Source organism: Myiozetetes cayanensis, unplaced genomic scaffold (genome assembly GCF_022539395.1).
Source record: "Myiozetetes cayanensis isolate MyiCay16 unplaced genomic scaffold, myiCay2020 scf15, whole genome shotgun sequence".
Lineage (NCBI taxonomy): Eukaryota > Metazoa > Chordata > Aves > Passeriformes > Tyrannidae > Myiozetetes > Myiozetetes cayanensis.
The window spans coordinates 16577844-16594825 of NW_026087159.1; the positions used below are offsets into that span (position 1 = coordinate 16577844).

Consider the following 16982-nt stretch of genomic DNA (forward strand, 5'->3'; position numbering starts at 1 on the left):
CTAGTTCAGTTTGAGAATTGCTGACAATCCTGCACCAACACGCATACCTTGCACTTGCTTCTAACACAGATACACGGGTCCATAGAGAGCCTTCCACCCACAAAAATAGTTAGAAACAGACTTTAACGTGACGATAGGACAGTGTCCTGACCAGGTTCCCAACATGGCCAGACAAGCATACTGATCAACAACCCCTTTAAAGGCAATCTGTATCTTTTATCCCCTTATTCCTCTATTTTCTCATGGAGGTTCCTTCGCAAATCATCTTGAAACCTCCATTCTCTCCCCTGACCACTCTAATGCCTTTGGTTCCTTGCCAGACTGCCCAAGACTCACAAAACACTCTTCCCTTGCATCTCCCAACCGCATCCCCCACTCCCTCAGTCTGTGAGGTGGTCCAGTTAGACTACCACCAGTGGACTCCTTGGGCTGGGTGTCAGCCCCAGAGCATAGTGCTGATGGCTCTCCTATGACAGACCCCACAGAAGCCTGTGCTGGGCCACCATTTCTCTGACTGTGTTATTGGGGTTCCCTTACCACCACTGTGACTCCAAGCTCCTTTGTGGTTGCGAAGATGAGGTTTTATCACACACCCTAACAGTTCATGACAAACATTTCACGCAAGATGCATTTTTATTACTATGTGTATACAAATATCTACATTTTTGCAACTTGAACTTTTTAAAGTAATTTGTTACAAGTATTTCTTTAGAATGTTTTCCATACAGCTGAATGAATTGTGAGAGGACAATCAAATTATATTCTAGTAACATAATAAATAAAAGATTAGAAAAGGTTCAGACAGCAAAAGCTCGATATAAAAAAAAAAAAAAAAAATCCTGCAGTCCTTCAATATTAAATTAAACATTAATATTACACACATTTCTCTCAAATATCATGTTGTGCCCAAATAAGTCCTTATGGCTTATTTAAAAAAAAAATTAATACAGTGCAAAATGCAAAACTACAGTGGAAAGAACTCAACACCTGAAATTAATACTCTTTTTATTGAGTTGCAAGCCCATCTTTGTTACTAATAACTGTACAAAGCACATTTTTTATGTAGTGCACTTAAATCTTCAAACTTTGGCTAAAGCCATATGCACTCAGCTTCTTTTCTAACAAGGCATCAGATTCCACATGCTTAATTTTTTTAATCGACAAAGTCAACACTGAATTTTTCTAAAATAAAAAGAGATGCATTAAAGACAATATTTAAAGTGATAGTCTGTACATAATATGCATAATTTGGATACATATAGTCTAAAAGTATGTGCAAAAATATAAAACTTTTTTTTGATAGAAGACTATCTGATAGTTTGCATTTTGCACATCCATATGAAAACAACTCCTGGTTATTAATCTTCTTCCTGTTTCCCACTTTAAGTGACAAATTCATATAATTTCTTTGGTACACATAAAAACAACCACAATTATTGCCACATCTCCAAATATACTGTCAGTCAGCAGCAACATATTTATGCAATTAACTCACTGGTATTTAGACTTTAAAAAAAAAAAACAAAAAACATAAGCAGCAACAGTATAGTTTGTTTGTTTTTCCACACTGCACTTCTCAGAAGTTCAAACATGTGACCTTGCAGAATATTGAAAATAACAGAGTTTCTTTTCTTTCTGATTTACATCATCTAGGACTGGTAGTGCATTTGTACATAGGGATCTTAGTCAGTCCCTTGCCCAAAGAATATACAACCTAGAATTATGCTGTCGGGCTGGAATATCAGAAAGACCACATGAAACAGTTTGGTATTGTTTCAGATCACTGTTTGCCCAGACACCTTTAGAAGGTAGTACTTTGTGGACACACTAAGGGAGTTATAGAGAGGTTTTAAAGGGGAAAGTGGAAAGAAATTATGCATTTAATATGCACATGTGCAAAAATACACATACATATCAAAATAAGCATCTTAGGAAAGGATCTCAGTCGTAAGTGAGAGCCAGGACAAATGTTTTGGTGGATTAATGGAAAAAGGAGACTCAATCTAGGCCATCTTTCCTGGCCATAACATTGAGAAATCTCAGAAGTAGTCTGTTTGGATGGATCTAAGAAGATAGCCAAGTTTAAGAGGACTCCTAGACTTCAGGCCCATGTACACAGGAGAAATGAAAGCAGTGTTTCAGCCACTTTCAGATTAAATTAGAAACTGAACATCCAGGGGTAATTGTGAAATTCTATTCAAGTCAGAAGTGTGAGCAAAATGAGAAATCTGTAGATGAGAAATCTGCAGATGAGAAATCTGCAAAGCAAATAAACAGTTCAAGTCCTTTGAATTACATCCCCAATAACATGGTATAGACTAAAGACTGAAAAGTCTTTAGTGATGAGACTCTGCGACCCATTACAGAAGGAAGTCAGAGGAGTGGAGGAAAACAAAACGAAGAGACAAAGTGATAATCTCAACTCTGCATACAAAATTCGCTTGAAACACATTTATCAAGGTAGTATCAGACTGAAGAGTACAAGTGTGAACCATGGATAACATTTAACCTAGTGCAAGCAATTCATGCATCACGTAGAATAAAATTACAGCTTTCAGGAAAAGTCTTCGGACAGGGATATCTTAGTTGACCTCTATTGCAGGAAACAAGAGGTGATCCATTGAGAATTCTCTATTATCTCATTGCCTTTATGCTCACTTTTCCCTTACACACAGGAAAAAAAAGTTACTGGGGGAAAAAAAGCACTTATTATCAGTTAACAGAACGATCCTTGCAGATAATTTTCCACTTTTTTGTCTTCTTATTGCTTATACTGTATACTTTTTAAAAGTTAGCATAGACCCCTTAAGGAGGTACCACACTGTTGGAAACTATAAGTAGAGACAAAGAGAAAGATAAGTCTTTTTAAAAATGATTCATTCCATCACTGTACTGTGCTACAGCACAGACCAGTGCTTCCGGTAAAGAAATGTAACACACTTCCCAAGTACATTTTTCTGATCCTTAAAAACCTCCCCAACACATGATTAATTGCTATTTTAACGACAATTTGAGCCTGCAAGACACACACACACAAAGCACCAACAAACCAACAACCACCAAAATCCATTGCACAAGTCTTCAGGAATGTGATAAAACAGTATTTATTAGGCAGTAGTTATTGTCAGAGGACACAGACCAAGGACAGCTCAAGATGGCCCAGGATTTTGGATTAGCCCTTGACTTTGAAAACTACATTTCTACAGTGCTCATGAAAAAAGTGACACAACATTGGTGTTTTCATGGCATTGAGGACACAACAATCTTGTTGTATTCTTATCTTAGGAGCAGTACAGATATTACACATTACTGCTTGCTGCTCTGAATATTTTCTGAGGTAGTGAATTATTTTATCTGCTGAGAAAGCCCTTAAAGCTGACAAAGTATATGAGTCACAATTAAAACCGGTAGCTTTTTCTCATTCTAATTATACACAGGTGGTACACATCTGCTGAGACAGATTCACAGCTGAAGAAAAAAGAAAAAATATTCCAAAATTAACATTTGGGTATTTTAGAATGAATTAAAAATTGGAAAAGTTGTGCTGCATGACATTATAGGCAATTATCTCCTGTCCTTAATAAAAAGGCAAAGAGTTGGAGGTTTCTAGCATTTTGCCTGTGTGTATATACACCTCCAACCACTAGATTCTCATATTTATCATGATTTAAACAAAGATAACAGGAACACATGAATTACTTTCAGCATGTAACGAATGTGGTAGCTTAGTTTATCTAAATTACAAATGTTGCAACACTGTAGGAAAACGGGATGGAACAGGCTTTTGAGAAAATTTTCCTATTTAAGTTGGCCATCTGGAAATTAAAGTGACTCTAGAATTTGATGCTTTTAGAGAGCTACAATATTCATAATTTGTAGTCACAGTTTCAAACTGTATTTGATATAGTTTTATTAACTGTCCTAAGAGCTTTCATACCTACTAAACAACACTCATGTAAGCATCAAGTTCAGTGACAGATGTATAGCATATATATTTTGATACAGCTTCCACAAAAAATCCAAAATACATACAAGTTACTCAATGAAGGAAAACAAGTATATCAGGCTTTAAAACCAGTCGCTTTTTGATGCAAAATACTTGGCATTAACATCACTTACAACATATTTTGCTCAATGAGAACTGAGGAATGTTAAGTTAAAAAGAATAATTTTAAGATGCTTAAAATGAACACCTGTTCAAATACTTCTTGTACTTCTTAATCTAATAAATTAGAGATGGTCTAAAGTAAGATCTGAGTACAGATCTGCAGTTCATTTATAAATTTATAAATATGTATAATCAGTATTTGCAGAATATGCAGAGTCAAATAGCATTTTTAACAGAAGCGTTAAAATGGCAGATCAGACTTTTCAGTCCCTTGAGAATTAGAGCCCATAAATGACAGCATTTTGATTCAGTTTAATTTTTTTCTTACCTTACTATGAAATGTCAGCCTCAACACATTGCTGGGAAGTCTCAACACTGTCCTTCTGATGAAAAGAGAAACATTAAATTTATACAAATCAAAGGCCTAATATTGTACAGTCTTTTATCAAGTGAAACTCGGAACAATATAAAGAAAAATATTTTACCTTTTCTACTCACTGTGACTTCTCTGAAAGAAAACACTAATATACATTAAATCTAAAGTAAAGTACTAGCAGCTTACACCAGCAGTGAACACTTTGTCCTTAAAATGAATATTGAAACAGCAACTGAAAAAATAGCCTACTAGCTGTGGTTAGTAATAATTTTTATTGAGAAGCTTCCTCCTTTCTGAGTCAATTCAGAGGTAGTATTTTAAAAGAAAAACATTTGCAAAGAAAATTTGCCAGTTCTGTTTCTCCATCTGTCTCTCTCCCTTCCTTAACCACCTTTGGAGAAGAACAATAAGGAATGTGACTTAGCACTTTTCTATTAGAGAGGCAAAGGGCAAAGGAAGATTTTTCAGTGTTGACTCACCAATCCAAATAAATGTAATCATTACCACCACCCAACCCTAAAGGGGATATTCTTCCTTGACAAATGCTGACAGAACACTTGTAATGGTAGAAAAAGTTCAGGTGTGCAGAGAGGACTGAATTTGAGGAATCCATACACCAGGATATAGAGAACTAGACATTACTGTAGAAATACCACTAAGCTTTGTCTTTCTGATCTTATGTATCTTATTATGCCTTCACGTGTCTTGTCTACACTGAACAGTGATGGAAACCCCCCACCACATGCACACACATATAAATAGATAAACAGATAGACAGATAGATAGATATGGCCATATATATATTACACATAAGTTCTGATTCTGTCGGTGTATCACTTTATAAATTTCACAGACCATTTCAGAAAAGTAAAATAGAGTTTTCCCTTCCCAAATGCTGTAAATGTTTAAAAGTGGCATGTTTGTTCTCCTTCCTCACCAGCCTCTAGCCCTGACATTCCTTTACCACAGTTGGCTCAGTTTAAGAAAATCATGAATGCTGTTTGAGAACTCTGGAAATTCAGGGGCACTGCCTGAATTTCAGTAGGGTAAGCCACTAAGCCAGCAGATCAGGTAATTTTCAAACTGGATGAGAATATCTGTGGATATGAAAAACTTGATTAATGAAATCAAGCCACAGACTCTTAACCAAAACACCTAAGCTAGGAACCTAATTGTCCATGACTCTCCCTAGAGTATGAAGAAGATGACGAGCTCATCATAACAGCTGGAAAAGGGATTGGGTAGGAGTTTTTCTGAAGGGGGAGTTTGTTTTTTAAACACAGATTAAATTTATAGTGCATCTCAAAAGAACAACTGCACCTGTGAAAAAGGGGAACAACATCCTGCAACACAAAGGCAAGAAAAAATGGTCATGATAGACAAAAATATCTTATATAAGCATTGTCATGAAAGCAAGTAATTGTGCAACTACCACTCTAAGGACCTAAGTTTCTCACTTTTCTTTTCAACACTGCTGAATGCAAGTGATTGGTGTTTGGCTGGACTACTGAACAAGGCATCAGAGTGACAGTGTCCTTCAGCAACGACAAGACGGCTGAATTATATACAAGAGTAACTACTTATTACTTCCCAGACTGTGAAAGTTAATGAGCAGTCTTTTTATGCTTTTTGCCTTTTTATGTTCTATTTCAGCAACATTAGACTAAATATTACATTTCTAGTAATCAAGACTAAAAAAAAAATAAACCCTTAAAAAGGAAAAGAACATTCCACTATTTGCCAATGAGTTGCCACACATTACAAAGTTAGATTTTTTTTTTTGACTGACCTTGATGAAAACTTCCTCCAGCTAAACAGAAATGGTACCGAATTACAGTGTTACTGTACTTAACCTCCTCCTAACAAGCAAGACACTAAACAGAAAAGCACAGCACTTGCACTGCATCAGAAATAAGACCTCTAAGAGAGTGCTCAGAACTTTATTTTTCTAACTAACTCTGCTCAAACTGTAGTATTGTATATGACAAAAACTAGGTAGCTACCCTGCAGCAGTGTCTGCAAAGCTTAAAGAGTATGACTGAACATCTGTGGCACTTTTCCATGGCTAACCTTCCATAAAGGATTCAGAAACTAACCTAGAGACCATTTCAGAAAATGCCAGGAAAAAAACCCCATGAACCTACCAACAGACACCAGGGAAATGAGTAAAAGCATTTTGATTAGCTAGAAGTCTGAGAAAGTATGGCCTCTTCTGAAAATCCAAAATAAAACCTATTAAATACTAGGGTCACAGCAGATTTGGAACATTAAATAGAACAATGTATTCTTTACTGTGCAAATATGCAATTAATCCTTTGGCCCAAATCCACAGCTTTTACCAAATCTAAACTTGCCAAGAAGTCATTTTGCTTTAGTGATGACTACAGGATTTAACTCAAACCGTACAACAGAAACAGTACCATAGAGTAGAAAAATTGGTAGGAAAGTATCTGTTTTACTGCAGCCTTAGCATATTATGAAGTTTCGTTAAACTTAAAAATTGTTCTAAGAAGCTACAATAACACCTCAGTGTTCGAGGTACCTCAAATTTACTTCTGTAAATACAGTGATCATTAATATACTATGTACAGGACTATACGTAAGAGCAAGCTGTGTCTAGCATGTCACATAGAGAACTTGAAATTGCTTGTGAAGGAATCAACAAGGGAGAGTTGGGTTGTATCTCAGGAAAAGGTTCTTCCCCCAGAGGGTGGTGGGGCACTGAACAGGCTCCCCAGGGCAGTGGTCATGGCCCCAAGGCTGCCAGAGCTCAAGGAGTATTTGGACAATGCTCTCAGACACATGGTAGGATTGTTGGGGTGTCCTGTGCAGGGCCAGAAGTTGGGAGTTGATGATCCTTGTGGGTCCCTTCCAACCCAGAACATTCTGTTATCCTACGAACTACAACCCAAGTGTGAATTGAAAAGAAATGCAAAGGCAGTATAAAATTTAACCAACTTGCCTCAAACTTCATTTTGTCACACTCATAAGTATGAATTCAAAAGGACAGGATGAATATAGATAGCTGCAATTATAAACAGAGGAAGCAGCATTTCAGCTGTTTCTTAAGATACAAGATTCCTTTATGGAGTTAACTCAACTTAAAAAGAACAGGTAGTGCTGAGCACAGGACAAGTAAAAAGTACAGGCCAGACTTCTGAATGGAAGGAAAAGAAATATTTCTATTGCATTAGGTATTTAACCATATTTTCTAGGACAGAAAAAAAAAAAAAAAGAACTATACAGTAAACAAACACCTACAGTATCCCTTTTCTGCCAATGTTCCCTTTCTAGTAATCTTAAGGAGCTACAGCTAGCATTATTCTGTTGTCCCTACTCAGGCAATATTTACACTTCAGTTGACAATATAAAATAAGAGCAGACACATAACCCCTTAAAGATTATTTGTGGGCAATTCCTAACAAACTGAGATAATTAATTTGGATCTGTGACCAAAGCAATACACTGGTTCTCCTAATCCACATTCTGATTGGAGGTCATTCAGTACTACCTAATCTGCAGATCTAAATGACTCATTAATGCTCTGAGAAGGGAAAAAAAAAAATGTTGTGACTGCAGCTGAATCAAAGATACATCAAGGATGTGATGCATCCTATCATCTTAATTTACACTAATTCAATTTGCAATGGAATATGTAGAACACCACTTTTTTGAAAGATTAAACTAGATGTTCCTCTAACAAAAAATCCCATCAATATTTTTGAAACCTGAAAAACAAAGGGTATTCTGATTCTAAAGATCTCGATATACTGGACAGACCCTCACATGCTCTGCCATCCAACAAGAGGATTTTAACTCAGAATGTAACTCATCTGTTAGGACAGAAGCTTTCTGATAAACTGAAACAACCACTTTAGAAACTACTAAAAAATGCCTAAAGCACAGAAAGACACCTTGCTCAGTAAGGATCAAGCAGTAACTTTACTGAGCATCAAACGCTACCTTAACAGAAAACAGGAAGAGGAGCTTAAAGGCATCTTGTGACTTTAGATTTTCACACCTGTTACCTTGCTTTTGAAAAAACAAAGTCAGTCCATGGCTAATTAGGTCTGCTTTCAGCAAGGTGTTGGACTAAATGGCCACCTGAAGGAGGTCCAATCCAAATTAATTATTCTTTTATGCTCAGATTCCTTCATTCTTATAATGACAACACTGCTCACTCCAAGGTGAAGAAGCTGTAACTCTTCATCAAAAGATAAGAGAAAAAGCCTACCACCTTGATTTGAAAGTGAAAACAGCAAATCCCCATGCTCCAGCAATTAAAGGGAGATCTAAATAGGGCCAAGGCCTGGGAGAGGAAGGTTTTTGTTTTGTGTGATGGGTTATTTGCTTTACGGGGTGGATTTTTGTTTGTTTTTTTAAATCAGGACAATCTAGAAATTAAAAAAAAAAAAAGAAGAGCTGGCAAAGAGATGGAAACTAGTATTTGATCTTAAAAAAAATAAAAAGCATAGAGTCAGAAGGGGCAATAGCAAGTGGTTTTAGTTTGAAATAGTCACTTAGTTTTGACTTTATGTGATTTGACAGAGGTGTCTGTGGGTTCATGAAAGGAGCACATACAGTAAACTTCTTGTGGATACCCTCACTGAATATAATTAAGTTTAAACCTCTGGCTTTACCCTAAGGTTGATGCTCTGTCCCTGAAATAGCAATCCTCTCTAGTCTACGGAAATAGAAGTTGACTCAGCTAATCAGAACAGCTATTAATCTTGATGAGGGGTCTCTCTCCAGATGGAATCAATATGGAAAAGGGGCTCTTATATTTCCACTATGGAACAAGCACCTTGGTCTATGCCAGGATTTGTAAAACACTTTAGTTACCCTGTACAATGATATTCTAATGAAATTCTAGAAGAGGCATTACAGTCATTTGGCTTTTTCATTTTTGTTTTCAAATTATGAGATAGACAAATCAATATATCAAACTAATTTACAATGAGGTAACACCTGGGAACACCTTGCGAGTTTATAAATTGCTTTTCTTCACCTTTCCAGGCCCTGCTGCCTTCCTCATTCCCAAAAGCTCCAAAGCTTCTGCTCTTGATGTAAACAGTAACAAAACGCAAGTGACAGAAGCAGTGTGTTTTACTTCCGTTATTCACAGATCTACAGTAGAATTATAAGTTGCAAATTATAAAGAGGTTAGGAAAGTCAAATCAGCAGATGTTGACAACACAATAATTTGCATTGGAAAAGGCATCCAGAAATATCAAAGAACAGGAAGCCAGAACTTACCTAATTCAGAGCTGTTGACAGTAAGAATTCACTTTCTTACTAGTTCATCAGCATATAAAGTGTCACTGGTATCCATTCATCTGCTTAACCCTTTTTCTGTCCATTCCCTCTCAAACAGTGAGTTTGTATGCAGTTAGATTTTCTTTTTTTAAAATACACCTTATAGAGGGCATTCAAATGAAAGTGACTTAGGAAGCTTAACAGACTGCTTCTTTTAAAACTTGATAAATATTATTTTTGAAGACAAACAGATCACAGGTCTAGAGAATATCAAAAGCCACAAGACTAATACATGGGAAATATATACAACATTGAAGAAGAACAGACATCTTCCAAAGGCAGCTAAATGATTCTGAATTTGAAGATGACCTTGACATTCCCACTAACCCATTTTTCCAGCAGAAAGCAAAGATAATTTTGTAAGTAAGTGACATTAGCTGCACTTGTGAAATACACATTTCAGTTCTACATACTATAGTTCATTTATGAAATCTGGCAAGCAAAAGATATATTTCATCAATAAAGGATACCTCCTATACAAAAAAGACTACTTGACAGGCTCTTCAATTTCAATAAACAAACATACCAAGCATAAGAAATCAGACAGACCTGGAATGCTGCACGCTCAGAACTACTGATATGCATAACAGAAGTTCATAAATGACCAGCATTTTAATATTCTTCTTATTTTTTCTTCCCACTTATGACAACACATGCTAATCACTCAAACACATTGCAAGATATATAAAAAAAAGTAAAACAGTATCACATGTATTCAACAAATCTGAATTTAGATTCCCACCTATCAGAAGACACAATATAGCTTTTGATTCAATTTTACTGATTGCTAACTTGTGAAGGAAATATACAGCTCTTGTGAAATATAATTTCAGAATTTTTTAAATGACAATTAGAACAGCAGATGGCTATGAAAAAGAACATTTTTTAATTAATTGATCAGAAAAGGTATCTCAAACCTCAGGTATATTGCATGAGTGAGCAGTTCCTTATTCACAGTTGCACTATAAAGCAAAATGGAAGGATATAAGTTGCATGCATCAGGTACCCTCTACAAAAGCAATTTCCATATTTCACCACCTTTTTTCGCTAATGCAAGTTTCTTGCTACTCTTCTTTTGTTAAGACACTGAACACCTTCTTAAAACAGCGTGCTAAGGCAGCCTTCGCATGCCCTCCTCGGCGCTTAAAATTACTTAAAATTGCTAAATGAAACCAGGCCGAATTCCCGGCTCCGTCCCCAGCTGCCCAGGCCGTTTCACCTGCGCTGCCGCAGCAGTCCCCGGGCCCCGAGCCCTCTCCAGCAAGGCTATGCGAGGGACGGGGCCGCGCGTCCCAGCGAAGGCCCCGCGTCCCCTCGTCCAGCCAGCGGCCAAAGCGGGACGGGCGGCAGCCGCGGCACCGCCGGTCCCGGTGCGCGCAGGGCGGCAGTGGCACCGCCGGGGCAGCGGCCCCGTCGGGACTACGCCCCCCGGACAGCCGCAGCTTCGAGACAACGTCCCCCCGGGGCAGCGGCGCTCCTCGCGCTGCCCCGGAGGGCAGCGGCGCCGAGAGGGGCCCCAGGGCCGCGGCGCGGCTGCCGCCCAGTCTGGAGAGCGCCCGGTGGGCAGTAGGGGGCGCCCCACCGCTCTCCCCCGCCCCCCCACCGCGCGGACCCCGCCGGGGGGGGCTTTGGAAGGCTCCACCGCCTCCCCGCTCCGAGCCGCCCTCGCCCGCCCTCAGCGCCCGCCCTCAGCGCCCGCCGCCCCCGGCCGGATCCTCACCCGCTGTTGTCGCTGCAGACAACGCCCGCGGCTCCCTGCGGGATCTGGCGGCGAAGAGCTGAGGGACGGCGGGGCTCGGCGCGGCCGCGGCACGGGCCCCACTCCGGCCGCTCCCGCCGCATGGAGGGGAAAGGGCCGGCCGGAGCGATGGGAGAGGAGGGGGCGTGGAGGAGCAGAGCCAGGGCGGGACGCAGTGGAAGGGGGAAGGGGGGAAGTGCGGCCGCGGGGCTCAGCGCCGGCGGGAGCGCGGGGGCCGCTGCCGCCGCCTCATCCCCGGCCGCGCCGCACCGGGCCCGCGCCGCCGCCCGGCCGCCGTCGCCCGGCAACGCGCGCGCCCTTGCTGCCGCAGGCGCGCGGCCCCGCGTGCAGGCTGCGCGTGCGCCGCCCTCAGGAACGCGCAGGGCCAGGCTTCCCTCTCCGTCACGGCGCCAGGGGGCGCTGCAGGCACGGACAAGCCACGGGGCGGGGTCGGACGGAGATGGGGACGGGAGAGTGCAGGGCTGGGAACGGGAGAGTGCAGGGCTGGGAAAGGGAACGGGAGAGTGCAGAGCTGGGAAAGGGAACGGGGGGGTGCAGGGATGGGGAAAGGGAACGGGAGGGTGCAGGGATGGGGAAACGGACGGAGAGAGGGACAGTGTCAGCTCATGCTCCCGCCGGGCACCACCGGCTAATCGCTGGGGGTTGCCGTGTGGTGGGAGTCAGCCGCGAGGGGAGTGTGTGCTCCGATTTCAGAAGAAAATGGGAAAAGGGAGACATCTCCCTTGGCTTTGCCTCCTTCGGACACCTAAGCCCCTGGCTGAAACAAGATGAGGAGGCTTAGGGAGGATGGCAGGTGTTCTGTAAAAAACACTGTCTTTTTCCAGTTTTGCAGGTCACGGGAATGGGGATGGAGGATGAAATAAAGGATATGACTAACTGCAGATATATTTAGGCCTAGTTTTGGGATGAGCCAAGGTTAGCATATGCAGGTACTTAGACCTTTAGCTCAATACGATGCAAATGAGTGCTTCAGCATAAGATTAACAAAAATTTGCCAATACTTCAGGCTTTGCACAAAACACTGACATTTGAAGAGTAGATGCTCTGCAGAACTCAGGACTAGCACGTAGTTGCCTCCTATCACTTTCAGTGTTGCTAGTGACTATATTCAGCTTCCCAAAGCATCCTGAAACCAGTATCAGCTTTCCCTTAAAATAAGATCTGGACCATTCGGACCATAGTGGGATGGTCCACTTGTAGGAAAAAAATCTGGCAACTGTGAGGAGTACATTTTGAAAGCTCAGAAACCCAACAGGATACAGAAAGAATTTATTTCCATTTAATAAACTCAGGAATTTAAAGCAAGTTTCACAGCTTGGTATGCAGCATTTTGACTCATCCATTCTCTAATGTTTAGGTTTGACAACACTGCTATACATGCTGTTCATGGTGGTGACTTGTACCTAATCAAGCAGTATATTAGCCAGAGTTCAGTTCTGTTGTATGTTTTACTGGGGACTCTGCTCCATTGGTCTTTAATATCTCATACTTCTTTAAATGCTATTTGTTTCATAAAATATGTGGCACAATTTTTTAAAATACGGTTAGAATATTAATAATTCAGGTAGAAGGGACCTACATTGCATCACTACATCCATACTTGTAGAATTGATTGTTGTAGCTGAGGTGATTACCTAGGAGGAAAAAAAACATTCTTGAAGTTGGAATTGTTCTGAACTAGATTTGTTGTCACAATGATGAAGTGTGTGGACTGATATTAGACTGTTAAATGGAAGCAGCTAGGTTTTTTATGCACAAAAATTCAATCCTGTGCTCAATGAAGTAGGGGAGTATTTTAGCATTAATTTCATTCTGCACAATACTGCAACTTGTTTTGAAATCTATCTGCTTGTTACCTGTTGGTTTAGAAAAGATGAAATAGAAACAAGGTTGAATTTTTCAGGATCATGTGAAATATTTTTTCAATGCAGTTTTTGTACTTGAGTCTGAAGCTTTCTTTGAAAAATCTAATCTGTGTGCTGGGAAAAACTGATCGTTATTTCGGTCACACATATAAAAGTTTATAAATAGCAGAGGAATAGACATTACACATCAGTGTGGTGATTTTGGATCATGTAAAGAACTGTCAGACTTTGTATACAAGGAAAATTGAAACACAGACATTAAAACACTTGACCAAAGCCACGAGGCACAAGCTGAACGGTAACAATTTGTCTGTGCTTGAACTGCAAGTATCAAACTTTGTGACCACTTTGAAATATGGAAATGTAATATTTTTCTGTCCTTTTTTTAAACATGGATAGAAAAAGAATTGTTAATGCTCGTGGGTAGGTTTACTTCCTAACAACTTCCAGCTAAGGTATAACACCATGGAGGGGTTTTCTTTATGTCATTCAAAGCAGAGTAAAGTAACAAGTTGAATTTCCATTTTCATTTTCTTTCCTCAACCTTTTAGTTTAGCATGTAAAACCAGAAATTAAAAAATAGGATAAACAGGATAAACAGTGCAAAAGTACGCTGCCCTCCTGTTTGAGGGCACTTTCCTTCACTCCCTCCCATATCCTCACCCTACTAGCTCTCATTCCCTTACTGTCTTAGCATCAAGATTCACTGGCTGACTATAGCTAACTTGTCTTCTACTCCCTCAAACCAATTAGTTCATCTATTTAAGTCATGCATCAAAGAAGCTTGCCCTCTCTGAGCACACAGCTCACTTAGTGCTCAATCTGACAGTCTTCAATTTTTAAGGCAACAAGAGTTTGCAATTGACTCAAATTATATGTGGATCAGCCTTTTTAAGTTTTGATTTCTTTACAAAAACTGTGGCATGATGAAGAGGCTGCTCATGCCTATCACCATTTTCTTTCATCTTCCTTTAACTTCCTTTAACTGAAAAACACAGCAACACAGGCCAAAGTCCTTAAATAACAGAGAAAATAACTTAAACATCTCCCATTCTCAACTGCTGCTTATTCACTGTCTGTTCCAGAAAACAGCAAAAATTGGATTTGTTTAATCCTCAAAATCGTTACTTTGAAGGTGCGTAAGAGACTGAAGTAATTTTTATAATGCTTGAACCTTCAATTTATTTCTTAATTTCTTATTTAATGGAATTGATAGGAAAAGAAGGTAAATGTTTTGTGCAAGTCATCTTTAGCTATTAAGTGTTAATTCTAATTAAGGATAAATGGATTATCAACACTAATAAACTTTTGTCTGAGAGGAAATATTTGATCACTACTGCCACTTGCCCAGGTTTTAAGTCAACCTCAGCCATTGCTTCTCTGATGTCCAAAGTGCTCATATTTTTTTCTTCATTCTCTCATTTCCAGCCCGATATTTAGGTAAATTATTTTGTCCTCAGACTTCTACAGTGCTAATTATCAAGGGATCCTGATCCGTAGCTTAAGGCTTTAGGCACTAATGTGTTGAAGTTCATGACAGGGAAGACCCCATTGGGTAGAGATACTAACTACCTACAGCTCACATGGTCTCAGAGCTGACACCTCTGCTCTCATGAAAACCATTTTTCAAAAAGCATATTGACTAATGAAGTATTAAAAAGTAATTAGACTATCCACTGTTAATCTTTGAAAAAATGTGGCTTGCTTCACATTCTGGATTAACCCAGGTGCCCCAGTGGCTGGTCAAAAGTAATTCACCAAGGGATTTATCTTCATTATGGTTAAGATAATAGAGTGCAAGACAGGACATGCAAAAACCACTATAGCTATTTTCCCTAACTATGACTATTTAGGAATCTCAGTTTGGGGCTGTCTATTCCATCTATTAGGAACTTCCCTGCCTCAAATCTCAGTCACAGCAGCTCAGCTCTGAAGCAGGTTCTCTATTTTTTTTATTTCTTCCAAGTCCAGCACCCTCATCGAAGCCTCTCCACAGCTTCAGTTTGCAATTTCCCTGAGGGGGAAAAAAAACTCAAACGTGGGTAGAAAACTGATAAGGGTGATTATCAACACCTCGAGTTCATAACACTGGACAAATCTTCCATGTAAAATGTTGTGGACTGTGGCATATGAGGAGTTTACAAGATGCATTTTTAGCTCAGAACCAGCTATTTTATGTAGATTATGTGAGTTCAGTTACCAAGTATGGCAGTAATATATGGCATTAGTTTCTGAGATTGATGTTGGCTTCATAACTTTGTGCAAGTTTATATTACTTCACAAGTGTATACAAAAACGGGGTCCCTGCTCCAAAGCAGCACAAAAGAAAACATGATAAATAGAAGCAGCAGTAAAAGCACTTAAGAGAAAAAAGACTGCCACTGAGAACGAGAGAATAGTAAAGAACAGGTTGGAGGACAGATAAACCAAAGGGACACACACACACATACACACAACCCTGCGGATCTGTGCTTAATGAAAACTAATATTTGCTGTTAAAACACACAATTTTATAAAGAAATGGAGTCTGGTAGTGTAGTCTACATTCACTCCAAATTCCCATTTACTTCATTAGGAATTAAAAACATTTAAAAAGATGACTAAAGCTATTCTCACAAGGGAAAAATTAGCAGAAAGCTGTGGTGTGCTGTTTCCGATGTCATCCTTCAGTGCTGAAGAGTTTTTATGATGGGCGTGCTTTATTGTGTCATTTACTTCCTGTGATTGGTGAAAGCAGAAAAAAAACCAAAAAAGGGTGCAACTGCTTCTCTGGGGAGTTTCAGCTTCTCACTCTGCTTGGGACAGGGGCTGATCTGCATTACATTACATTGATCACTCAATGTAATTTTGTGTAGGAGAAAGAAAATCTCACTGATAAACACTTGCTGCCTCAGTTACAAGAGGTTTGCTTAAACATCATCATTAGGCAAGCAGGGCAAGGTATAGAACTTACAGACCAGCAACAGTTCTTTGGAGATGAGTCTGGTATCAGAATTCTGGAATTTAAGCTATTTTTCCTTCTTGACAAGAATTCAAGAGAAGACAGAGGGAATGTTAGCCATCATATTCCCTTCAGGCCTAAATCTCTTTTGTTTCACAGAATATTTTCCATTTTTCTTTTATGCTTTCACTTTTGTGTCTGGTTTGTCAGTAGGTTTCCTGTATTTCTTTCAGACTAGGGTTGTAATTTCCAAAGGTAGCAAATGATATTTTCATTGTAGGTTAGTTTCAGCTCCACTGAGTACACAAGAGAAGACTGTGATTCTTCATCATGGCTCCTAATAAATGGGAAAGTTCTGGACAATATTTGATGTAAATGCATCAGTGACTGAATGAGAACACACCTCAGTTTCTTTTAAATAAATTAGGAGAAGTAGAACTATTTACAGATAAATTGGAGTTTACCCTTTGAATCCTTGGACAGACAGACAGAAATTCCAAATTAGCTTTATTTTCAGATCTGTGTGCCTGCTTTCCTCTCTGCTGCCACTCCAGTCTCAGGCCGTATCCCTTCTCCAGACAAACCATCCTGACTGCCCACCCTTTTTTATTCTAAGT

At 39.6% G+C, this 16982-nt stretch overlaps 1 protein-coding gene across 2 annotated transcripts in view; it reads right to left on the bottom strand.

Moving 5' to 3' along the window:
- The window catches only part of ZC3H12B (zinc finger CCCH-type containing 12B), a 30901-nt gene extending 19136 nt beyond the window's left edge, over positions 1–11765 (bottom strand). Inside the window, exons 1-2 of one of the 2 annotated variants that reach the window (XM_050310964.1) lie at positions 11521–11765; positions 4437–4491 (exon numbers count right to left, since the gene is read on the bottom strand). The gene's annotated coding sequence lies outside the window, so the exon portion shown is untranslated. The remainder of the gene's footprint in view (positions 1–4436; positions 4492–11520) is intronic. The other variant, XM_050310965.1, reaches the window with a different exon arrangement.
- Positions 11766–16982: the final 5217 nt, after the last annotated feature.